At 40.4% G+C, this 8,440-nt stretch overlaps 1 non-coding gene across 1 annotated transcript; it reads left to right on the top strand.

Moving 5' to 3' along the window:
- Positions 1–7,759: 7,759 nt before the first annotated feature.
- On the top strand, positions 7,760–7,866 carry LOC124091522 (U6 spliceosomal RNA). The gene has a single exon (XR_006851366.1). It is a non-coding gene; the product is annotated as a U6 spliceosomal RNA (small nuclear RNA).
- Positions 7,867–8,440: the final 574 nt, after the last annotated feature.

The raw sequence follows: 8,440 nt of genomic DNA, 5'->3' as shown, positions 1-8,440 counted from the left end.
ACAGGGAGCCCTGAGACCTGGTGTCTCATCTGCACAACCTCAGCTACCAAGAAAGATGGCAAGTACTGTATGTACTTTCAGTTCAGCAGGGATGAGGACAAGGGGCCTTGGTTGATGGGCCAGCAGCTGGTACAGAGCATCAATCACTGCACTAATTACCACCATCTGTTCTGCTGCTAAAGGGATGGCCACCTAGAGTGTTGGTCACCAAAGATTGGCCTACATGCTCTTTCACAGTTGGGTTATTTAGGGACCAAGCCTGGAGTCAGGACATGATGGACTGGATCACAGGGTTTTCCTGCATTATGAATCTCCAGGATGAGAACTGAGAGTTACCAATGCTCCAATGCCAGCATCCTGGCCAGGCCACTAGGGCAAACCTTTGGATGGTCTGCTCCCTCTCTCTCAAGCAGCACATCTTAGAAGTCCTTGAGGGCCTAACCTTGTCCCTTCTGCCTATGTAGGATCCAAGGGAACAAATAGAAGAAAGAGCTGAAAATGAAGAGAGCCAAGAGACTTGCTCAGAGGAGAACAGAAGTTTCCACTCCCATCCTGTGAATCCTAAGGTGGCAGAGAACAGCCTGGGCTAAGAGCTACATTCTCTGGGAGTGGCCTAGGAAACTATCAGTCCATGGAGCGTTTCCTGTTGGCCTTTGACAGGACTTCAGCACTTAACTTTTCTTCCGCATTCGAAGGCCATTAAGAAGGCAAAGTAATGGACAAAATTGCCCTTGCTGAGGGAAGAGGAGAAAGATGTAGGTTCTCGTTGCCTCTGAGCTAAAGAATTGTGCAGTCCCATTTGTTTGTATCTGTTCCTATAGATGTGTGTGTGTGTGTGTGTGTGTGTGTGTACTGGGGAAAGAACCCAGAGGCACTTAACCACTGAGCCACATCTCCAACCCTTTTTACTATTTTTTTTTTTTATTTTATTTTGAAAGAGTGGCTCACTAAGTTGCTTAGGGTCTCACTAAATTGCCGAGGCTGGCCTCAAACTTGCAATCCTTTTGCCTCAGCCTCCCAAGTCACTAGGATTGGGGCTGGGGATGTGGCTCAAGTGGTAGCATGCTGGCCTGGCATGCGCGAGGCACTGGGTTCGATCCTCAGCACCACATAAAAATAAATGAAGATATTGTGTCCACCAAGTCTAGGATTACAGGCATGAACCACCATGCCAGGCTGATTATTTATATTAAATAAATATATAAGTCTGCTAAAAACTTTTTGTCATCCCTCACCTCCTCTTTACTTTATAGTCTTTCCCAGTAGAACTGAGACTGGCTTCCAAGTTTTCGCCAAATTCTTCTCCAGTGGAAAGAATTTTGCTTCTATTTTCCCAGGGCTCTTCTACAAATGAACCAATCATTCAAAACTCCCAAGTCCACTACCTGCTTGCCTCTAGATGGAGTGAATATCAGGAGTGATTTTTAATGGGATTACCATGTGGACACAAGGCCTTAAGGCCAGGCTTCAATGATAGGAAATCCCTCTGACATTTACCATGCAGATGAATATTAACTTCCTTGAGATTAGATGTAAAGTAACCCACAGTTCCAAGGGCTTAACAAATATTTTCCTTCCTCCTACTTTCCCTATGCCCTGGGGCCAGTCTCCCTAGTAATACCAAAACAAGTACCAGTCTTGCTTTGCAGAGTAGGATATTGCAACTTAAAACACCCTCAGGTCCTGCCTATTCAGAAAGTTCATTGGTTAGCAGCTTGGTCTCCTGTGACCTCACTAAATTCAAAGGCTCTGAGTCTAATTATGGTGATCCTTTCCATCCATATATGATTTCAGTTTTTCAAAATACATTCTTGGGCTGGGGTCGTGGCTCAGTGGTAGATCACTCACCTAGCATGTATGAGGCCCTGGGTTCAATCCTCAGCACCACATAAGATAAATAAATAAAAGTATTGTGTCCAACTACAACTAAAAAGTAAATATTAAAAAATATATTTCCATCTATCATTTCATCGTTTTGTCCCAGGAACTCTGGGAAATGTGAACCCATTCTTTTTCCTGCTCAATTAGAGTCTAAGAGGTATAGTCATGAATCTGCCCTATTGTTGTGCTAAAAGCCAGGAGCAGGTAGTTGTTTGGATGGTTTCAGATGGGCCCCATTTGAGATCATTCTTGAGTTTCATGGCTATGTAGGAGTCTAAATATTGATTTTGTTTTTTAAAAAATCTTTTTTTGTATTATATTCTGATTATCTAGACAATGTGTGCTCATTTCAGGACATCTGGAAAATTCAACACAGCACAAGGAAGAAACATTTTTAAATACCCTGAGATCCACTATTTTGATCCAAGCATTGTTCTATTCCAGACTTTTCTAGTAACATGAATAATAGCTACAGTATAATGATATTTAATGAGTACTTACAATACGCAAGCACTATACTAAGGATTTTGTATTATCTTGTTTCAGTATTCACAAAAAGGGCTGGGATTGTATAGCTCAGTGGTGAGGCCCTGGGTTCAATGCTAAGAACCACATAAAAAAATAAACAAGTAAAATAAAGGTATAGTGTCCATCTATAACTAAAAATATTTTCTAAAATATTTACAATAAACCTCTGAGTTACATAATGGTATTATGATCCTTATTCAAACTGATGAATTGAAGCACAGAGAGTCTGAGTTACTTGCCCAAAGTTGCCACAACTATTAGCTATTGACAATACAGTTTAAACACAAAACCCCTGCCTCTGGAGCCCTGCTCCTGACATCCTATGTGGTCATGCATATTAAATATTTCACATCTATTTCTGCTTGCAAGAATGTAGGCAGGTAATGCAAAAAGTGACTTCAAACTATTTATTTATCCTATTTGCCACATGCATTCCTTTAACCAGAGCTGAAGTGTATCAGACATTTGTCCCCTCTAGTAAGTGAGCAATAAGCCATAAATTGGTTCAATGTTATGCAACAGGATGACTGAGGAAGGAAATTAAAGGATAGAGGAGAAGGCCTCCAAGTTTAAGGAAGTCAAAATGAGATGGAGTAACTCACAAGAAGCCTGTATCCTCCTGGAACTCAAAGTTTGCTTATAGGCAATTTGAGAAAGCATTATCATATCTTCTTTTTTTATTTTTTTTTATTTTTAAGTTCTCTTTATTGCAAAATTTAAATTTAAAATCATTTAGTTAACATATTATCTTGGTACATTAATCCACTCTGGAAATGTGTGAAAACTTATAAAATAAGTTATTTTATTTTATGTATTTTTATTTTACTATTATTTTTTAAATACACAACAACAGTGGAATGCATTACAATTCTTATTACACATATAGAGCACAGTGTTTCATGGAAAACTAAGAGACCCAGAATAGCTAAAGCAATTCTAAGCAGGAAGAGTGAAGCAGGTGGTATCACTATACCAGACCTTAAACTATACTACAGAGCAATAGTAACAAAAACAGCATGGTATTGGCACCAAAACAGGCCAGTAGACCAATGGTATAGAATAGAGGACACAGAGCCTAACTCACAAAATTACAATTATCTTATATTTGATAAAGGGGCTAAAAGCATGCAATGGAGGAAGGATAGCATCTTCAACAAATGGTGCTGGGAAAACTGGAAATCCATATGCAACAAAATGAAATTAAACCCCTATCTCTCACCATGCACAAAACTTAACTCAAAGTGGATCAAGGATCTAGGAATTAAACCAAAGATTCTGCATCTAATATAAGAAAATGTAGGCCCTAATCTTCTTCATGTGGCATTAGGCCCCAACTTCCTTCATAAGACTTCTATAGCGTAAGAATTAAAACCAAGAATCAATAAATGGGATGGATTCAAACTAGAAAGTTTTTTCTCAGCAAATAAAACAATCTGTGAGGTGAACAGAGAGCCTACGTTCTGGGAGCAAATTTTTACCCCTCACACATCAGTTAGAGCACTAATCTCTAGGGTATATAAAGAGCTTAACAAGATAAACACCAAAAAAAAAACAAGTAACCAAATCATATTTTCTTAATAACAGAAACCCCCTTACTAATAAAGTGTCTAGCAGAAATCAATATCTATCTATCTATCTATCTCCCACCCCCCTCCACATTTCCCTTTTTCCTTTGGTACTGGGGATTGATCGAAGGAGTGCTTTACCACTGATCAACATCTTCAGTCCTTCTTTCGATTTTGAGACAGGGTCTCCCTAAGTGCTGAGAGACTTACTAAGTTGCTGAAGCTGGCCTCAAACTTGCAAATATCTGTCTCAGCCTCCTGAGTAGCTGGGATTGCAGGCACACACCACCACACCTGGCTAAGAAATATCTTGGTCTCAGATAATGTAGGCCAGCACTGGGGAAGGAGCCATGCTCTTCTCCTTTGCAAGTGATTTCTCTTAGTTTGGGCTACTGACGTATTAGGGGAAGTCAGGGGATTTCTGGGAAAGGTTTATATCTCCATCTGGTGACCCAGATACCTCTCAGAAAACATTCCTGAATTTTTCATTATGGACATGGCTCAGAGTCAGAAAATAACATGAAATCCTTGTAATCATGTATATCATATTATAAACACACAAAATTCCAGATAAAACCTAGAGGAATTGGAAATGTTGGATTCCAGAATATAGAGGGGGAAAGGATATGAAGAAGATGCTAAACCACAGGACATAGTGAGCTTGACTAAGGTATCAATCCAACTTGATTCATGTGCCTACCACCATTATGGCCCAAAGAATGGAATCTATTACTACCAGGAGAAAGAGAGAGAGAGAGAGAGAGAGAGAGAGAGAGAGAGAGAGAGAGAGAGAGAGAAGAGAAGAGAGAGGAGAAAGGGGGAGAGAGAGGGGGAGAGAGAGAGAAAGAGAGAGAGAGAAGAGAGAGGGGGAGAGAGAGAGGAGAGAGAGGGGAGAGAGAGAAGAGAGAGGAGTGAGGGGGGAGAGAGAAAGAGAGAGGGAGAGAAGAGAGAGGAGAGACAGAGGGAGAAAGAGAGAGGAGGGAGAGAGAGAAAAGAGAGAGGGGAGAGAGAGAAAGAGAGAGGGAGAGAAGAGAGAGGAGAGACAGAGGGAGAAAGAGAGAGAGAAAAGAGAGAGAGGAGAGAGAGAAAGAGAGAGGGAAAGAAGAGAGAGGAGAGACAGATGGAGAAAGAAAGGGGGAGAGAGAGAAGAGAGAGGGGAGAGAGAGAAAGAGAGAAGGAGAGAGAGAAGAGAGAGCAGTGAGAGAGGGGGGAGAGAGAAAGAAAGAGAGGGAGAGAAGAGAGAGGAGAGAGAGAGAGGGAGAGAGGAGAGAGAGAGAGAGAAATATGGCAATTATTGATATCATCCACTATTTATGTTTTTCAATGCCCTCTCTTACAGTAACCATTTTGAGGGGTCTGCCACGTTGTCAATCTTCCTTCTCCAAAAACTGGATCCCCACCCCCCCACAGGAGCCATGTTGTAACCCTGCCTTCTGGGCCAAACTGATGGAACTACACAGAACCCCTGATCCAAGCCAGGCCAACCAGATTCCATCCTGATGTTACTGTCTAGGAGTGCTGGGTTCATTGTTTCCATTCAGCAAAGAAAGAATTGAGGAACAGGACACAGAGATAGCAAGTAAGTAGCAGGTTTATTGCAAAAGCAACAGAGATACAGAGATAGACTTTTCCAAAGAGAAGGCCCAAAGCTGGGACTCTGGTGGGAGAGTTTTGGCCTGTTCTTTTTATGATCTCTGGAATTTCCTTCTTTCCTTATCTTCTCCCTTGCCCATGAGCTCCTCACTATTATTCATTGGTGCCCCCTCTGTCCACATGTCTGTTTTAGTTTTTCTATTGGATCCCCTGCTTGAAAGCATGAGTATGGAAGTGTATGGGTCCCCCTCTTGTGTCCAGGAGCACTTTTGTCAACCAGGAAGTTGACCTCATTGGAAAACCCTCTCCATGCTTCTCTGGTCTGGCCCTGCCCCGGACTTCCTCACTCGCCATCTTGCCTTGGCTGCCTTTCACATCGCCCTCACTGAGAATCTGGAATTGGAATTCAGAGATGCTAGTCAATCTATATCAGTCACTAAAACCCAGGATTTTCCCATGTTGGGAAACTGTATTTTGTCAAGTTTGTGGAAATGGAAATTGGGATTATAAAGAGAATCCAGGTGAATGTTGAGATATGAAAGACCACATAAATCAAGAGAGTAATTGGAAAAAGAAAGGGAGAGAGAAATTCCCTGATTCCTGATGACTTCCCAGTTCATGGCTTCAGTCCCTCCTGAATCACGAATTTTCTTACTGACTTTGTGTTCCATGAAACTTCACATACCACATAATATTCTTCTTCTGACTAAGCTAGCTCAGGTAGGTATCTGTTACTAGCAACCAGAGGTACCTCGACGAAGGTATTATATTGTTCAGTCTTCAGAGCAAATGAGTCATTTCACAGATGAAGAAACAGGACTTCCAGAGGCCAACCATACAATAAAGAATGGGTTCCAGTGAGGTATGCCTAATGGAGGGTTAGCAACCTTGGGCAGTCCACAGAACCTTGATGGACCTAAGTCTAAAAATTATCTGTGAGCTATCTAGATCTCTTGAGCTCCTTGAATTAAAAACCAAGTTTAAATCCAAGGAATGAGAAATTTAGTTTAATTTTTCTGAAGGAAAAATAGCTAACCATGCTTCTTTACTACAGCATTTCTAACGTTGTATTGAAATTGTCTGTTTACTTACTTATTAACCTCACTAGACTGAACATTGTTTATCAGTGCCTAGAATATATTAGATGCTCATTAAGTATATATTGAGTGGATAACAGAAGAAATAGCAGCTTTTCATTGATTTCTTTCCCAACTGACTGCATCTTGTCTGAATGTCCCACATGATACAGTTGAGTGATGGAAAACAATGCCTATTGGTAGAAAGAGTGTTGAAAGCACACGTGATTCTCAGAATCAGCTCTGTCACTGATAATTGTGTGATACTAGGAAAGTCCTTTTCTACGTAAAGCAGTAGGGAGTTAGATTATGTGGTCCCTGGAGTGGAAATCTAACATTTTTTTTTCCTGCAGCACTAGAGATTGAGCCAGGGCAGAGGACACTTTATCACTGACCTACAATTCCAGCTGTTTTTATTTTTTAGTTTGAGACAAGATCTTACTACATTATGAGGCTGGCCTTGAACTTGTGATCTTCCTGCTTCAGCCTCCTGGAGTTCCTCGGATTATAAGGAGGTGCCACCGCATCCAGCAAAATTTAACAGTTTGCAATGCCACTGATCCCTCTCCCTTTGTCAAATCACACCTTTACCCTTAGAGTCCACATTTTTCTCAAAGAATAAAATAGAAATCTGCCTTCGCAGCTTCCCTTGCCACTAGGCTACAAGGGTATGCCTTAGAGTCTCCCTAACAGATAAACTCAATCATAATTTGAATATATTTCAATTTAGAAGAAGATGACATGAAAGAAGCACTGCTTAAAATCCATTCTGGAGAGTCTGGGAGAGAGATGGGCAGGTTTCACAGACGGTGGTGATGAAGGTCCTTGTAGTGATGCACTGGGTCTGGCATTGATGCTGACGTTACACTTGTCACCTAGAGCAGCAACAGTACTTCACCCAGAGAAGCTCAATAGACCACTGCTTTTGGAGGTAAAGTTTCTCTGATTGCCTGACTAATAGATAATGCTAAGGTACTATATATTTTTAAAAAGAGAGAAGAAAAAAAAACTTTGCTTTTAGTGCAAAGAAATGATAAATGTTTGAGGAGATAGATATACTTAAACCTAACTTAAACATTACACACGCATATATACATCCATCAAAACATTACATGGGTGCTCACTTTGACAGCACATATACTAAAATTGAAACAACACAGAGAAGATTAACATGGCCCCTGCACAAGAATGACATGCAAATTCATGAAGTGTTCCATATTTAAAAAAATACATGGCACCCTATAAATATGTGCAATTTTGCCTGTCAATTGAAAACTGCATGTGTATTAACATGTAGACTGCTTTCTTGTTATCATCCACTAAACAATACAGTGTAACAACTATTTGCATAGCATTTACATTTTAGTATGTATTATAAGTAATTTAGATACACTTTATAGTATTCAGGAGGTTGTGCATAGGTATATGCAGATACTACAGTATTTTAAAAAAAATATTTTATTGGTGAATTATAATTATATACAAAAGTGGGCTTCATTGTGATATATTTGTACCTATACATAGCATAATTTGTTTTATTTTATTACCCCCCACTTCCCTTCCCCTGCCTAATTTCCATCCTCCATTGGTTTCTCTACATTATTTTATACAAGAAACTTGAGCATCTGCAGATTTTGGTATCTGTGGGGGGTCCTGAAACCAATCTCCCCATAGGCACCAAGGGACAACTGCATTATTTAACATATTCAAGGAAAAGATGGCATGAAGGAAGAATAGGAGAGTCCTTGTTGATATCATACCCAGAATTATCTGGGATACCTATTTATTCTAGCACAG

This window comes from Marmota monax, unplaced genomic scaffold, assembly GCF_021218885.2.
Source record: "Marmota monax isolate L192 unplaced genomic scaffold, Marmota_monax_Labrador192_F-V1.1 WCK01_AAM20220418_F8-fsc00170, whole genome shotgun sequence".
Lineage (NCBI taxonomy): Eukaryota > Metazoa > Chordata > Mammalia > Rodentia > Sciuridae > Marmota > Marmota monax.
Note: the sequence above shows the minus strand (reverse complement) of the source record. Positions and strands in the feature narration are given on the sequence as shown.